Raw genomic sequence first — 18637 nt, forward strand, 5'->3', positions numbered from 1 at the left:
TCCCGGGAGCTACGCCATTTGAATCCTGGAGGCACGCGCCACTTGAATCCCGGAGGCTACGCTATTTGAATCCCGGAGGCACTTCAATAGATAACAATAGTGAAGAATCAGAGGACTACACAGAGACTTATACCTACACCTTGATTTATACACACGCTGTACACAAAATTTTGTGAATATATACAATTTCGATACTTTTTGTGTTTACAAAGTCAACAGCCTCAACAACTTGGTTGGAGTTGTCCCTATCCAGAATGTATTTTGGCAGTATAAATAGGAAGTTGCTTATGATGCAAAAGGAAAGTTCTTCATTTGCAGTCAAGAAAAGTAATGGAAGTAATAATGGAGCCTAGAGTGAAGAGCAGAAAAGCCACTTGCTTGCTTCTTCTCATAATGCTCCATATATTTGTTGCCCTCGAGTTCTTGAGATGTAGGATGACATCCTCATTTTCATTAATTGTCTTGGGCATACATTTTTAGTAGTTAACTCCTTGTTCCAGTGCTTTGATGTTCGGAGTACGATGATATGTTCATAAAAGTTGGTAGAAATTGGGATTAAGAGTTGGATTTAAGCACACACTAAGAGGCAAATGTTTTATTTCCATTAATATGTTAATGTAACAGGACTTTTTGTCGGTACTGTGTTGTTGAACTCTTAATATTTTTTATTTTGGATGAGGATTTTTGAGCAAAGAAGACTTAATCTTACCTGAGCCATGTAGTAGAGATATGGGATACTGCTAATTAGGAAGAAGACTAAGGGGTGTTTGGTAAATGGTTGTTAGCTGATAGCTGTTAACTGATTGGGTTAGTGGGTTTGACTAGTTGATAGCATTAGCTGATTGTAGAAAAGTGTTTGGTAAATTAGCTGATAGCTGATAGCTGATAGTTGATTACATACAAAATGACTTTCTCAAAAAGCTGACTGAAAAAGTTACTTTGAGTAACTTTTTGAATTTTAGCATTTTAGAGCAATAAGTTGTTACAAAAAGTTAATTAATCAAACACTCATATTGATTATTTAACCAAGTCAAACAACTAATAGTGGTCAAATAAGTCAAAATTTACTGATAAGCTAACTATTTTATCGAACACGGCCTAAACCTTACTCTTAGCTATCTGGTAGCAGGGATACAGGACACCACTTGCGATTCACTCGATATGATCAAGAAAAGGTTAAGTCCCACTGCAATCCACTAAGGCCACGTGTTTTTCTTCTATGTTGCAAGCCACAAGAAACTAAACATTTTGTCCTAGGAGTTGCTTCCTACACGAATGCAACATTCTTCATTCATAGTCATTTTTGTTTCCCTATGTTGGGCGTTTGAGTATTATGATGTTGTCCCAACACCCTGTGCACATATAAATTGGTATGAATAGACAAGATCTAAACATGGATAGACGACAATCAAATAGTTGCTTTCTATTAATATGTAAATGAAATCATTTTGTATCTTAGTAATATGGTTACATTCTTAATGTTGGTCTGATGTGAGGCATAAACGATTTCGTGTTGGAATTCGATTTCATACCTTTTGATATGGGTTTTATGTGTAAATATGCATTTATTTGGTCTCACATTAAAACATTTTAGTTGTATCTTCAAACGAAATCCCATTGCAATATAACCACACTTCAATCAAGAACACATTTCCAAATGAGCCAAATATTTCTTTGTTTTTTTGTGTTTCCCTTTTGCATAAGTTATGATGATCATCTTTGTTCATGCAACACCATCTTCTACTTTCATCTATATGTTGCCTATAACAATCTCTTTCTTCTTGGACATGTTAGGGTGTGTTTGGTTGGTGGGTTCCCATAGGAATGGGTATGAAAGTGATTGATGTTGTTTGGTTGATAGGTTTTTAGAACACTACTATGGGTTTCGAATACCCTATTAATTGTAAAACTCATACCCAAATAAAATAAGGGTTTCATTCCCTTATTTATTCTCAAGCACTACTATTAGTAACTATTCTCATTCCACCCTACTACCAAACATGTTAAATACTTTCACCAAAACCCATTACCATTACCAAGTATTTGATACCCATTCTGATTCCGATTCCCATGTGCGAACCAAACACACCCTTATTTAGCCATTACTGATGTTAAACAAAGCATCTAGTCTCTCACTACTCAACAAAAAATATATATAAATGCAGTCAAATTATTAGTTTTAGTTTAAGTTTTGAGTTTGAGATGAAACACATCTTTTAAACGAGACTATGTTACACTATATATATATATATATATATATATATATATATATATATATATATATATATATATATATATATATATATATATATATATATATAAACAACTCGATAAAAGAGATTGTGTCACATAATATATGTAAATAATAAATAATGTGCGGTTCAATTATTAGGTTAAACTTTTAGTTGAAATGTAATATATTCTTCTCTCACAATGTTTTTATTGAAAGATTTAACTCAAGTTTTTCAACTTTGCTAGATTATGTCATGGATCCATGGACCTGTCATCAAACTTATGAGGAAATAAATGGAGTCAATCCATAACTTCAAAACTTAATATCAAATTTTACACTTTTACACATTATCTTAGGTGACTCAAACTTTCTCACTGGAACATGTCAATTTTCACAATAATGCAGCAATATCATATTGGAATCTGGGATATGGGGAGGTAGTGAAACAAGAGCATTCACAATAGTGGATTTTAGATGATTTTTTACATGTTTTGATGCACATGTGGAGGAGAGAAAATATTTAAGGTTTTAGTCAGAAGACCTGATTTTTATCTGCACAGTGGGCCCCACCAAAATTGAAAAGGCTGATGTGTTTGTCGTGTGAAATGTACTAAAAGCACCACCTAGACGGGCACGTGCACTCCACGCGTCCGTTGGGCACGTAATTTCCTTTGTTTTTTTTTTTTTTTCTATCTATTCTCTCTCTCATATTCTCTTTTCTAGTCACACCTACAAAAACTCATCGAAATTTATAGCTAATGAGGGTGAGTTATGGACTTTGTAAGAAAAATTATATAAATTTGCAAGAGTGGGTGTTGGCTTATCTCTATCTCTATATATATTATAAAGTAAAACAATATGAGCAAAAAATTCCCGCCCAAACAATACTACGTCGTTTTGAAGAGTATCAAATATTTATATCATTTTGCTTAAAAGAACGTGTAACTCATCGGTTACCAAAAAAGATTTAAACTAAATATTTTGTTTCTATTTTTTTTACGCCCAAGATTTTTTTATAAGCCAATCAGATTTAATTTATAAGTTAAAGCCGGTGGTACTCTTCATTTTCCCATATAATATTTATGGTGAAGAGCCGGAAGAGCCGGATTTGTTTTTCCAAAGTCATTGAAGACCAATCGATTTCTGTCCTTTCGTTAACTAAGGATAAGGAAGCAATTATATCTAAACATCCTATATATACATCACTTTCTCTTCAATACAAAGACTATCAAAGTTTCAGTCTTCAATACAAACACTAGGTCATGCAAGGCAGCAGTAATACCAGACTCGCCGGAAAGACGTCTGTAAGAGGTGTGACCGCCGAAACTTCCATATCCAAAAAAGCTTCATCACAAATCAGAGGACGTTTTTCATGACCAGAAGGTAAATTTTTTCATAACGAGAAGGTAAGTTCTATAAATAAATACTATATGTTCTATTGTTTTATGTATATTATCAAGCTTGAGAAAGGGGTTGATTTGTAAAGAGTGAAAAGAGTGAAAGATTTGTGAGATTTTTTTGGTCACTGCTATTTTGAAATAAATTATAAATTATAGATTAAATGGAAAAAACAAAATAAAGGGAGAAATATAAATTATAGATTAAATGTAAAAAACAAAATAAAGGGAGAAATATAATTAGCTTTTCATATATTTACTCCACAGCAGTTGCAGGAGCACATGGAAGCCAATGAAACTATAAGTGGAGGAGAAGCCTATACTCAGAAGATGAAGGAGTTGATCCATAACTAGATGGGAAAGGTATACACTTGATTGGCTTCCATTTTTACTTTCTTTGCTAGATTAGCATAAGCACATAAATAGCATCTACCCTACCATGGATGACACAATGAAATGAATTGATTTGCTTAATAATCTTTTTATTTATTTATTCTTTATACTAATCTGCTTAATTTTTTTGAAAACCTAATCTGTTTATTTATTATACTAATAATATGCTAAATAATCTCTTTTTTTTTTTTGTTTTAATAAACTAATCTAATCTTTTTTTTGTACTAATCTGTTTACTCTACTCTGAATGATCAGACACTAATTGTTATCCAGAAAGAAGCAACTATAAAAGGTACCTGAGTGCAGCACCCCTGACTAAAGGAATACATTAACTAAAAAAACCAGGCAAATAACCAGGTATACAATAATGGGAAATAAAAGGGTACAACAGAGGTACATAATTTCATATTTTTCACCACTCATAAATAGTATAGAGATGGAATTGATAGAGATTAGTAGTATCTCAAATATCCTATAGCGAAGTTGAACATGACACTGATGGAAGTCATTCAGTGAAAAGTGTCTTCTGGATGAATTATCATCCACACAAAGCTCAAAAAAGAATAAACAGGTGACTGTGAAGCTGGAAACTCTTCATGTGTCCTAGAGTAGTTTGGTTTTGAAAAAATTGTTTTGGTAATGGTGGGATGTGAAACAATAATCAGAACTGTATTTTTCCCTGTTTGACATCTACAACATTATCTAAGTTTGAACTATTGGTTTCTATGTGAAAGATTTATATTATCTATGTTTTTTTTCAGGTGCAGATTCAAGAAAGTAGCTGAACGAATGGCATAAAGAAAGATTCAAGGGACATGCTGGAAAGACAATGTTTACAAATTCTAGATATGACTACTATGTATTGGCCATGTGTAACTTAGGCCAAAAAATTGCTATATACAATCTACTCAAAGAAACTATTCAACAGCGACAGCTATCAATCTCAAAAATGCCAACTAAACAAATGATTTCACATATCTAACAGAGGTTAAAATTAACAGATCATTTGTAGCCTGGCCTAAGATTAAATAAAATCAGCCAGTTTAAATTAAGATATCATTTCAGGCAGCAACAAAAACTAAAAGAATTTGTTGAAGTTGCCAAAATTTTACTTCAAATTTGGCATCAGAATTATCATATCATCATTTGCCATCAGTTAAACTGTTCTGTTCAATAATTGCATCAGGAAATAAAGCTTGATCATTTGCCAAAGGCTTAAAGAAGTTCTATACTTGCAAAAAAATTACTGGAAAATAAAGTAAATTGGACATCAGAATTAAAATATCATCATTTGCCATTCATTCAACTGCTGTGTACAATAATGGCATCAGAAATAAAACTTTCATCATTTGCCAAAAAGTTTAAAAAATGTACAAATCAGTAAACAATAACAAAATAATGGGAACAGCTGTATATATAGATCATGCTATTTACAGTCAAAACATTGAAGAGTCATACTAATTACTATAGATCATGCTATTTACAGTCAAAACTTGATATACTTACAAAAATTTTACTGGAAAATAAAGTAAATTTGACATCAGAATTAAAATATCATCATTTGCCATCCATTCAACTGCTGTGTACAATAATGGCATCAGAAATAAAACTTTCATCATTTGCCAAAAAGCTTAAAAAATGTACAAATCAGTAAACAATAACAAAATAATGGGAACAACTGTATATATAGATCATGCTATTTACAGTCAAAACATTGAAGAGTCATACTAATTACTATAGATCATGCTATTTACAGTCAAAACATTAATGCAAAAGGGTTGGATAAATGTGTAATGTTGGATAAATGTGTACAAGGATATTGAATAAGATTATGCATTAGCTAAGAAACAAGGATATTGAATTAAGGGTAAAATAAGAGCATTAGCTAAGAAATAAAAAACACAAACAGAATATTATATTGGTGAATGTGAACTTGAATCTGGACTGTGCAATGGAATATATGATATGAACTATTTCGGGAACTTAGAAGTTAGAATGTACCTAAGTATATAGATGGTGTATCTTAGTGATGTAGTAAACTCGGATTATCTAAATAAAAGCATTTGTGTTTCTATAATTTCTTTACCTTAAACTTGAGCTACAACTAAAACCATTGCCTCCAAGTGGAACGAATTACCTCCAAATGCAATGCTTTTCATTGATCCAAGCTAACTTTATCATCACAACATGGTGGTTGATTCTCTTAACCTGCATATAATTAAGATAATTAGTTCACTGACCTATTAACAATCAAAGTTAATTGAAATGATTCAATATAATGTGCATAATTATATCGAACTTGATCATTCACATTATACACAAAAGCATCTAACTTCAAACAACAGTTTGTAATCAACCACCATAAACTTAGGGAACAACAATCAGGTCAAAATCTCCCGCTCAATCAAAACGCAGACGTTTCACAAGGTACAAATACATAGTAGTTCTGATGATATATAGAAGGTTGGATACGCAATACATAGCTACCTGCAAAGTCATCAAATAAATCAAAAAAAAAAACAAAAAAAAAAAAAAAGTTCCTGAACAGCAATATTAAATACAAATATATTGAAACCAAGCACAATACCACTTATTACTCATATGTCATTTCCAATGCAGAATTGATAGCAACCTGCAAAGTGGTAAATACCTCAATATAAATCCAAATAGAATACCCTCACAGAGACCTTAACTAAAGCAGCACATTGATCGGGAGGTAAGCAAGTTAAGAGATAGTGAAGAAGTTAACAAGTTCAACCGTAATTGGCAAAAAAAGGAAACAACAATCACAGGACAGGTATGTTCACAGTTTCAATTTCTATACGGTTCAAGTATATTATGAGCATTTTTCAAAAAAAATATTATGAGCATTTTTCAAAAAAAAAAAAAAAAAAAGAGTATATTATGAGAATGCTTGGGTAGTAAATTTTCAAAACAATTAAAATCCAAAACCTTACACATTTCTTCAGTTAATACCTGCAAAAAAAAAAAAAAAAAAAGTACTAAATAGCAATAGTGAAGCTTTAGACCATGCTAAATAACATGCAATCCATACATTAGATACAGAGAGCGAATTTCTTAGGTACCTAATACATAGATCTGAAATGCTTATAGCATGACCTAAAACAGATAAAACAATTTGAGAAATTTCCAGGCAAGTTAGGATTTAAAGATGTTTTCAGTAGTTATATACCGAACCAAAAATCAAATACCTGAGTGACAAAAAAAGCTGCATACGTAGATCTGAAACCCCAAAGCTATTACGTTTAGAATTTCTCACCGAATGAGGTACAACATCCACTGATAACTGTAGCCAATCGTGTAGAGTCTGAAATTTGAACATGCACTTCACTTTTCAGATTGAACAAAAATTAGGGTAGAGCCTGAAATTTCTCATCATCAGTGTAATTTTCTAGCGATTGGTCAGTAGAGAAGACTAAAAAATCAGAAATTTCACACAGTAAAATTTGAACAAGAACACATAGATTTGCAGAGAAAGCAATAATACTCAAGATATAGGGATTTCGCGTACTCAGAAGGCTGTAGATGAATGCAGATAATGGCTTCGTCTCACCGGAAATGAGATTCCGGCAATGGGAATTACGCTGATGTTCCCAAATCCCATCCTTTATTCTGGCAATGGCAATGCTACACGTGTACTGCTGTTGTGATTGAAACAATACGCGTGTCACTGTGGAATATATATGGACATTAGTAGGAGAATGACACAATTTTTTTTTTCAAATACATATCGAGTAATGTATATATGGAAAAGAAAATTTTATGTAATGTAAGATACATGGGTTATGAATGGTAGATTATTATTATTGTAACACTGTGACTAATGTATATTATTCTCTTTGCTTAAGGAACAAAGAAAATTTCATGGAAGAGGCAGTTAGTTTATATTGTACTACAACTCAAAATTGTATATATGGTATATTTCAAGGAAATTATGATAGCCTTCTACGCATTGAACATAATAGTAAGTGTCAACTGTTAAATATATTTGTTATTATTTTTTTACGCGTGCTGTAGTTCTAAATACTACTGATTTTTTTTTTTTTTTATGTAAGATGGGAGTTTAGTCAAATTGTCAATAAAGAATATTAATCAATTGAGTTCATCTTCAAGTAACATGCAATTGCATTGTACTTTAGAAAACATACCAAGTTTTCAAATCCCGAATCATACTTGGTAGGGAATATCCCGACCGCCATAGCTCTACCACGACCGAGGTGCCTTCGTCTTTGTCTTTTTGTCTTTGCAGGTAGCAGGTCGGGCTCTTTGTGAAGAACCCGGTCGGGGTCTGACCGGGAGTTGCCCGAGTAGTAGTGTTAACCACCGAGCGGTAGCCCATTGGCGAGAGAGCTGACAAAGGACACGTGGCAGCTCTTTACGACGACAGATAGGGCACCCGGGAGGATGACACGTGGTGGCTACGTGGAGAACATGCCGAACGGCCGGATTCTTGTCCCCGGCACAGCGGCTATAAATACCCACAGTAGCTACAGTGTAGAGGACTTTTGGACGATCGATAGGTTGCTACTAGAGAATCCCGACCGCAGTCAGTCGGCACTCAGAGCAACCAAGTAGATTGTACTTAGGGCCTTTACCGTGATCAATAAAGACTTTTACTTGCTTTAATTGGTCTCGGGTTTATTTTATATTGCTTACGTAGAATTAGCAGTATCATTTTGGCGCCGTCTGTGGGGACCCGTGCGAGAAAGCAACGTCTTGACGAGCACCCGATCACTTCGCAATCATGTATCCGTGGGCTCACAACAACTTCGCCGACGACCAGGCGGACACAGCGAGTTCATCTGGGCACCATGCCACCCAACAGCAAGGTCAAACGGTGGAACTGAATCTCAATCTCTCACCACCGCATCCGTCTAAAACATACCCGGTTGCCCAACAACCGGTGAACTACATTCAACCGGGGTACCCAACACCCGGTCAGCCATATCAGCAGCAGCCGGTGATGTATCCCGGCCAATATCCATACCCGGTCCCACCTCCGCCGTACGGGTATTGGCCTGGCCAACCTATGTACTACACTCCCCCAGTTGGGTACCCACCATTTACGCCTGCTTACACGGCTCCAGCCGCCGCCCCTCCAGTTCACCCGACCGCACAGGTAGAGCCGCAGCGTCAGTCCGCTTCCCGGGCTCGACGCTCGGCTCATTCGCGGTTGGGGTCGAGGGGTGCTGATGCGATGGAGGCACCAGGGCAGGCCCAGCAAGCGGCCGAGGTTCCCGTCCAAGCGGAGGACCCCGAAGAAACTGCCCGAGCGGCAGCTTTTGATCGTCTTCGACCGGAGATGCGTCAGCGTTTGGGACCCCAAGACCCGAACCGCCAGCAAGAAGACGTACAGATGCAGGAGGCCAGCCAGGAGGCTTCATCCGGGTATAGTGGGTCGAGATCTCACCGACGGCGACGCGCTCGGGATACAGCCCAAGCTGCTCAAGCCGCCGAGCTCAACGAGACCCGAGGATTACTCTATAACCTCCAGGCGGAGTTTGTGCAATTCAGAAACGCGCACCCTGCAGCACCCCCAGTCGACCAACCGACCCTACACCAGACGCCTTTCACAGCGGCGGTGATGGCTCAGCCCTACCCGCTTGATTTAAAGGTCTCCGGAGAGAAAACTTATGATGGCCGGACAAACCCCGAGGCTCACGTCAACGACTTCTACAGCAATATGACGCTGAAGGGCGTGTCAGACGCCGTAATGTGTAGGGCTTTCTATTCCACGCTTACCGGTCAGGCGGCGGAATGGTTCCGAACTTTGCAGCCGGGTTCGATCGACAGGTTTGACACCTTGGCGATCAAGTTCGTGAGGAAGTTTATTACTTCCAAAGTGGTGAGGAAGTCTTATATGTATCTGGAGAAGGCCAAGCAACTTGAAGGCGAGAGCTTGACCGACTTCCTCATCAAATGGAAGGCGGAGGTTGGGGAGGTCGAGCCCATGGATGATGCGACCGCCACCCACATGTTACACATCTCTCTCCGGGCGGGGTATTTATATCAAGATTTTATTTTACATCCCCCGGCTACTTATGAGGAGGCCCTTCGAAGGGTCACAGATTATGCCAATGCTGGCGAGGCGAACGCCGTAAAGCGCTCGCAGGAGGTCGGGTCTTCGTCCCGTAAACCGGCCGGCCGGGCGGAACACCGATCGGGTGATGACCATCCCCGATCCCGCACCAGGCCTGGCGAGTTTACGGCCTTGAACAGATCTGCAGCGGAGGCCATGCAGTATGCCCAGTCTTGCAATCTCATCAAGCTTCCCCATCCCGATCGAGATGGTCCTGACAAGAGTAAGCATTGCGCTTACCATCGATGTGCTGGGCATGACACTGAAGAGTGTACCCACTTGCGCCAACTGTTGGAGGATTTGCTCAATCTTGGGAAGTTGGACAAGTGTGTGGGGAGGAGAGAAGACCCCAAAAGGAATACCGATCGGAGAGATCAGCGGCGCTCCCATCACCGCTCCGACCGGTCAGGTCAGGACCGAAGAGACGATCGAAGGGATGATCGTCGCGATGACCGACGGGACCCTGACCCTCCATCTAGCAGCCGACCAGCAGGAAAGCCGACCATCCACGTTATTTTCGGTGGATTAGAGGACGCTTCCCGACCGCGAAGTAATTGCCCGGTCGCCATAGTGGATTCCCGGGAGACTGGGAAGAGGCAAAAGATGGAGCCCATAACCTTCACCCTGGAAGATCAACCCAGCAGCGGCGACCACAGCATGGAGGCGCTCGTGGTCACAATTGATGTGAAAGGGACGGATGTCCAGAGGGTTATGGTCGACACTGGCAGCAGTGTGAACGTCCTTTATTTGGACGTGTTTGAAAAGCTTGGACTAGACAGGAAGGAGCTGATTCCGGTCGGTGTACCACTGTCTGGCTTTACCGGGGCTCTTATTTACCCCGAGGGAAAGATAACGCTCCCGGTCGAGATCGGCACAGCCCCGAAGTCGATCAAGACGGAGCTAGAATTCGTTGTGGTCAACCTCCACTGCGTCCACAACATTATCTTGGGCCGACCCGCCATTATGAAGATCGGTGGGATAATTTCAATGCCTCACCTGTGCATGAAATTCCCCACCCCCAATGGGGTCGGAGTAGTCCGTGGCGATGTCCAATCCGCCCGGAAGTGTTACACCCGAGCGGTTAACATACGCGACTCCGGTCCGTCTTCCCGGGTGAACACCATAGCCAAAGAGGAGGCTAAAGATCGGAAGGAACAGCCAGAGCCTTCCGAAGAGATAGAAGAAGTTCCCCTATCCGAGCACCGACCGGATAGGAAGATTAAGATTGGCCGGGCCCTCACCCCCGAGCTCCGAGCAGAAATTTTGGCCATACTCCGGGAGTATGCCGATATCTTCGCCTGGGGGCCCGAAGACATGCCCGGGATCGACCGATCGGTAATTTGCCACAAGTTAGCCATTGATCCCGCAGCAAAGCCGGTCGTGCAAAAAACCCGGCACCTTTCTTCCGATCGCCGCGAGTTTGTTAGAGAGGAAGTCAAGAAGATGGCGGCGATCGAGCACATCCGACCAGTGATCTATCCCGAGTGGGTGGCTAATATAGTTCTTGTTCCTAAGCCCCCAGCGTGGAGGATGTGCATTGATTTTACCGACCTCAATAAGGCCTGTCCGCTCGACCCGTATCCTCTACCGAGTATCCACCAGATGGTCGACGAGACGGCCGGGGCCGAATTGATGAGCTTCATGGATGCATTCAAGGGTTATCATCAAATCATGATGCACCATGAAGATGAGAGCAAGACAGCCTTCGTGACCCCGGACGGGCTGTATTGTTACCGAGTGATGCCGTTCGGCCTCCGTAACGCAGGAGCAACCTACCAGAGAATGGTTAATATGCTCTTTGCCGATTTGCTGGGCCGAACGATGGAAGCTTATATTGATGACATGCTGGTCAAGAGTCGGGACCGATCCGACCACACTCGGGATCTCCGGGAGTGCTTCCAGATCATGAGGAAGTACCAGTTGCGGCTGAACCCGACCAATTGTACATTTGCGGTTCAGACCGGCAAGTTCCTCGGCTATATGATGACCAAGAGAGGAATTGAGTCCAACCCGGCCAAAGTGAAAGCGATTCTGGACATGCAACCACCTTCTACCGTTCGGGAAGTCCAGCAATTGACCGGTCGGTTGGCAGCCCTCAGCCGATTCCTCTCCAAGTTAGCCGAGCGCGCTTTACCTTTCTTCAAGGTATTGCGAAAGGTTAACGGATTCGTCTGGGACGAAGAATGCCGAGCGGCTTTCGATGAGCTGAAGGAGTATCTCATGTCCCCAATCGAGCTCTCAAAGCCCGAGCTCGGAAAAGAGCTAGACGTATACCTCGCCGTCTCCGATCGAGCAGTAAGCGCAGTATTGTGCCGAACCGATCCCGAAGGGGTCCAGCGACCGGTGTACTATGTAAGCCACGCGCTACATGGTCCTGAGCTCCGGTACTCCCGGTTAGAGAAGGTCGTCTACGCCTTATACATTGCCGCGAAGAAGTTGGCTCCCTATTTCCAGGGTCGAGCAATTCGCGTGTTGACCCATCAGCCGATCGGGCCAGTCCTCCGAACTGCTTCATCGTCTGGTCGCCTAGTCAAGTGGGCGTTGATGCTGACCCAGTACGCGATTGAATACCGACCGAGACCAGCTATCAAAGGTCAAGCTTTAGCTGATTTCTTGGTCGAGTGCACCGCCCGGGATACCCGACCCCCAGAGGTTGCGGATCCCGAGGCTGAGTGGTGGTCGTTGGCTACTGACGGGTCGAGTAGCAAGAAAGGGGCAGGAGGAGGAGTGGTGGTCACGAGCCCGGAAGGATTCAAAGTCTATTTTGCTCTCATGTATCAGTTCCATCCGACCAATAATGAAGCCGAGTACGAAGCCTTTGTTAATGGCTTACAATGTGCTCGGGACTTGGGGGCTGAATACATCCGAGCTCAAACAGATTCTGCGCTCGTGGTTGGGCAGGTTCTCGGAGATTATGAAGTTAATGGAGAGCGTCTGCAGTTATACAAAGACCTGGCCATGGAGAAGCTTGCTCAGTTCCGGGGGTATACCGTCCGGCACATACCCCGATTGGATAATGCCGACGCGGACATCTTGTCCAAGTTGGCTCAAGACGCCCCGGAACATATGTCGAAGATAGCACGAATTTTGGTGATCCCAAGACATAGCATCCATCGTCTACCGGTCAATCCGATCCAACCGGTGGAAGACAACTGGATCACCGATCTGAAGGAGTACCTCGAGCACGATCGACTCCCAGACGACCCACAGCGTGCTCGAAAGGCCAAGCTTAGAGCCCCAAGGTTCCAAGTCTTGGACGGTCGTCTCTACAGGCGATCGTACGGAGGACCTCTTATGCGTTGCTTGACCGCATTTAAGGCTGATCTGGTCATGAAGGAATTGCATTCGGGAATTTGTTCTTCACATCAGGGAGGCCGATCGTTAGCCCGTCGTATCATGCTGATCGGGTACTATTGGCCGTCCCTCCAGCTAGACTGTGAGAAGTTAGCTCGGGAATGTGAGACGTGCCAACTGTTTGCCCGGATGCCTGGACGACCGACAACTTTCTATCAGCCGGTTACGACTGCAATTCCCTTCGCTAGGTGGGGGGTAGACATCTTGGGCCCCTTCCCTCAGCTCTCCGGTCGGAGAAAGTTTGTGATTGTCGCCATCGATTACTTTTCTAAATGGATCGAAGCCGAGCCCTTAGCCACGATCACTTCTCAGCAGTGTGCTCGGTTCTTTTGGCGCAATGTGATTTCCCGCTTTGGTGTGCCCGTGCATCTTATCAGCGACAACGGCCGCCAATTTGTGAGCCAATATTTTCAAAACTTCTTGGCCACAATCGGGACGAGCTACGTCCGGTCATCGGTGGCTTACCCGCAGGGAAACGGACAAGTGGAAAACGTTAACCGGACGATTTTGGAAGGCCTAAAAAAGAAGCTACACTCGGCCGGTCGTAGTTGGGCCGATGAGTTGCCATATGTGTTGTGGACTTATCGGACGACCCCGAGGGAAGCTACTTTGGAGACCCCTTTCGCCCTGGTTTATGGAGCAGAGGCCCGACTCCCGATCGAGGCTTTGATTCCGACCGATCGAGAAAGAACCTACAATGCGGAGGAGAACGAACATGCGATGGTCGTGGATCTCGACGGGGTCGAGGAAAAAAGAGAGCTAGCCGCTCGGCGTATGGCTGAGTATCAGAAACGGGTCAAGAGTTCGAAGGATGTTCGGGTCAACCCTCGTTATTTTCAGGTGGGAGATTATGTTCTACGACGAAGGGAGGCTAGTCAACCTTTGGAAGGCGGAAAGCTAGCTCAAAATTAGGAAGGGCCGTACATCATCAGCGCTATCATACGGCCGGGTACATACCGACTGGAGACGACAACCGGTCGGATAATCGAGGGGACTTGGAATTCCGAGCACCTCGTTATGTTTAGGCACTAACCTATTTTTTGTAATCTTTGGACGAAGTGGGGGCTCGACCTGCGAGTTGGTCCCGGTCGTCATTTGTAATTAAATTTGTTACTGTAAATATTTCTTAACCGCCTGCGAGCGGGAATGTCTAATGTATATACGATCGGTGATTGCTTGACCGTTTGTATACGGCGGCCCGGTCGGTTATTTTCTATACCTATTAGTGTATGCAGATCAAGTTACATTGACCGAAGCGAGTTTATCGACCGGTCAAATACGCTCCTCTTCAGCGGACAATCGGGTCACGCCATTTGATCGGGGAACCCAGGAGCATACAGCATAATTCCCCGATCTAATCAACTTCTTTCCACTATCGCACTCACTCGTGCCTCGAGAGCACAATAGTGTGGGGGCTGGGACAAGGAAGTGTCTGTGGGCCCATCGCTCGGGAAAAACTCGACCGTGGAGGCTTACCCATTTTCAAAATTTCGTCAAGGCCTGGAGATCGGGTAAACCTGATCGGGTTGACCAATATGACGTTGACATAAGTCCGTTGTTCGGAGATATCCCGAACGTGGAGGCTTACCTATTCTCAAAATTTCGACAAGGCCTTAGGATCGGATAAACTCGGTCGGGTAGGCCAATGAGACGTCGAAATATTGGATGTGCGACCGGGCCATAGGGCCACAAGGTCAGATATCGAGTGAGTGGAATAATGCACGACCGGGCTAAATGGCCATGAGGTCGAGCACTTACGATCGGTATACGCGCGTTGAAGATAAAAACGTAAAGCAAAAAACGAAAGGCACAAGTTAGACATAAAGGAGTTTGTTATTAATCAAAACGTGCCCGGTACAACTCAGGACCGGGCTCCCGATTAAGTGTTTACAAAAGAAGAAAATAAAACCAGCAGGCCTCATTTCTTTACGGCTTCGGCAGCGGCCGGGTCGGCAGGCTTCTCAACAGCAGCTCCGCTCGGGCCGACGATCTCGATCTCGGGATCGTAGGGGTCCAGCCCAGGGTCGGGGACCTCAGTCGGGAGGGTGGTCAAGACCAGCTCGAGGTCTTCGCCCTCGAGTGCCTCCCTCATGTTGGCATCTGTCCTTTCCCTCATATCCCTTTGGCCGCTGTTGTACGCCCAATGACCGAAGGACCAGAAGAGCTCGTCCGCAACGGCGTTCTTTCGCATCTGCCGAATGAAAGCCATTCCGGGCTCGACCTCCCGAAAGAAGTGCTCGATCGCAGCGGTCAGGTCAGTGCTTTTCTTGGCCGTTTCTTCCCGAGCCTCCTTCTCCTTTTGCAACGCCTTCGACAAGGCGCTCCGGTCGGTCCGATCCTTCTTCAGCGCCTCCTCGGCCTTCTTCAGTTCCCCGGACATCTCCTCCAGCTCCTTAAATCGCCGGTCGGCGACCTTCTTGAGCCTTATGGCCTCAGAGGCCAGTAACGCTTGGCCGTGGAGGGCCGCCCCGATCCGAGATGCCTGCAGAGTATGGCATGTTAGCTCGATGGAGGGTCCTTCATACAAAAGTAAAAGAAGGAAGAACTCTTACCTCGGCCAGCTCACGACCGAGCCGTTCTGCCAGTTGGGTCGGGCTCAGCTTGGTCAGGTCTATCTCGACCGACGTCAGATTGCCGATCCGAGATAGTATGGAGGCATCAGCCATGGCAGACCCGACCGCTGGGCTCGGGCTCTTCTCCGTCCTTTGCCTCTTGCTCCCGGCCACTTCCTCGACCGCTTTCTCTGTTGTTTGCCCCTTTGGCTTGCTGGTCACTCGGGTGACCAATGTGTCCGAGGCATCCAGGACCCCGCCCTCGTCGGTGATGATCGGGATGGGGCACAAGGGTCGGGCAACCGGGATGGAATCCCCTCCCGAAGACCCAGCAGTTGTCTTCTTCTTCCCCAAAGTTATCTTCGTTCGGGGAGGAGACTTTGGAGCTCCGCTGTTGAAGCGTTTTGGCGCCATATCTGCAAAAGAAATAACTACGTTAGCTCGGGAGTAGATTCGTTGCTCGGTGAGTTACGAGCGGGAGAGTTAGTCAAGGATAAACATGTCTTCTTCCGTTTACCCCGAGTAGGAGGACCTGCTACCACCACACCCATCGGCACGGGCTTATACTTCTCTTTCAGATCATATACCAGATCTGGTAACCGGGCGGCTTCGAGGCTCTCTGCCGATTGGAAGATCTTGTATTCGTGGATCTCGCTTGAGATCCGGACGGCAGCCTCCCGAAGAGCCGGGGTCTCGACCGGCGTGACTTGTTTCCTGAAACGGGTGCTCCAGACTCTGTCGATCGGGAGGATCCATGGGTCGTACTTGACCGAGAAGATCCTCCTTTTCCACCCTTTGTTGTTCCCGGGCAGGCCTGCGATTGAGCACCTTCCCTCTCGGGATTGCACCATCAAGAACCCACCTCCGTAGTTGCCCGAGAGGACCTTCACCTGATAGATGTAGTTGAAGAGCTCCATCGTGCAGGGTACCTTATGCCGAGCACAAATCTGCGGAAAGCATGCTATGATGCGATGCGAGTTCGGGCAGATTTGGGCTGGCATGACCTGGTAGTAGCCCAGGAAAGCGGTCAAGATGGCGGTGAACGAGAAGACGACCGGGGCTTGTAGGGAGTCATAGTGCATCCTGATCCACTTGCCCCGGTGACGATTGATAACATTCCCGAGCCGCCGACTTGTGTCGAACTCCACTCGACCGCTTAGTCTTTCCGCGATCCGCGCAGCTTCCCCGTGCGTCAGTTCACTCATTTGTTGGGCGACGCTCTCGCTGTTCAAATATTCGAACCCGTCATCCTTGCCGATCTCCGGTTCGGTCATCTCCTCATTGACCGGTTCGCTACTGTCCAGCAGATCGTCTCCTTGAAGAACGGTCTCCGGGTGATCCCCTATCACCCGGGTGGGCGTTTCTCTAATAACCTCACTCTCGCGGCCTAAGTTTCCCGAACCGCTCGAGCTCGATCCCGAAGAGTCGCTTGTGCTCGAGGACGCCTGCTGCTCGGGGGCTCGCTCGGGAGCCTTCCCCGGTCGTTGAACGACTTCGGGAGAATCGGACATGATCTCTATCTCCTCGTCGCTGATCTGCTCGAAACCGTGGTCGTAATCTACGACCGAGACGTTTTGGCTATCCGAGTCCGACATGTGGTTCTACCTAAAGGTCGGTCGGGGTTAGTACGGGGTTCGAGAAGTTAGTTCGGAGTTAGTTCTATCCTATTCCTACGCAAAGTTAAGAACGAAGGAAAAGAGAAGGAATTAAGAGCTTACCGGTTGATGATACTTGGAAGAAAACTTGAAGCTTGGTTTGCTCGATTGGTTCGCTGAACTGCTGCTCGGGACTCTCTGAGGGTACCGATTGCTTCAGTGGATTGAGGAAAGTTCAAATGAAGGCCTCAAGGGCCTATTTATAGGAGAGCATTTAGGCGGGAAACCAATCCACTTGCGTGACACGACCCGCACTGATTCTGAGGCGACCGTTGCAGTCGTCGAGGCCAGCAGTGGCCGACACGTGGCGAGGGAGGGAATGACAGCTTGTCGATCGGTTTGTTGGCCGACGTTTGGGCTTCTTCATCCCGTCCCGTTTTTTCCCGGACGGTTAAAAAGGCCCGGGCTGGGGGGCTTTTGGTAGGGAATATCCCGACCGCCATAGCTCTACCACGACCGAGGTGCCTTCGTCTTTGTCTTTTTGTCTTTGCAGGTAGCAGGTCGGGCTCTTTGTGAAGAACCCGGTCGGGGTCTGACTGGGAGTTGCCCGAGTAGGAGCGGTAGCCCTTTGGCGAGAGAGCTGACAAAGGACACGTGGCAGCTCTTTACGACGACAGATAGGGCACCCGGGAGGATGACACGTGGTGGCTACGTGGAGAACATGCCGAACGGCCGGATTCTTGTCCTCGGCACAGCGGCTATAAATACCCACAGTAGCTACAGTGTAGAGGACTTTTGGACGATCGATAGGTTGTTACTAGAGAATCCCGACCGCAGTCAGTCGGCACTCGGAGCAACCAAGTAGATTGTACTTAGGGCCTTTACCGTGATCAATAAAGACTTTTACTTGCTTTAATTGGTCTCGGGTTTATTTTATATTGCTTACGTAGAATTAGCAGTATCAATACTATTGGTTAGTAGAGATTTTTTTTTTTTGGTAGTACCATTTGTTT

At 44.5% G+C, this 18637-nt stretch overlaps 1 long non-coding RNA gene across 1 annotated transcript; it reads left to right on the plus strand.

The window, feature by feature from the left end:
* Nucleotides 1-3341: 3341 nt before the first annotated feature.
* LOC109160013 lies at nucleotides 3342-5018 on the plus strand. Its single transcript, XR_002050666.1, has 3 exons — nucleotides 3342-3616; nucleotides 3901-3993; nucleotides 4785-5018. It is a non-coding gene; the product is annotated as an uncharacterized LOC109160013 (long non-coding RNA).
* The last annotated feature ends 13619 nt before the right edge of the window (nucleotides 5019-18637 follow it).

Source organism: Ipomoea nil, unplaced genomic scaffold (assembly GCF_001879475.1).
Source record: "Ipomoea nil cultivar Tokyo-kokei standard unplaced genomic scaffold, Asagao_1.1 scaffold2845, whole genome shotgun sequence".
NCBI classification, from domain to species: Eukaryota; Viridiplantae; Streptophyta; class Magnoliopsida; order Solanales; family Convolvulaceae; genus Ipomoea; species Ipomoea nil.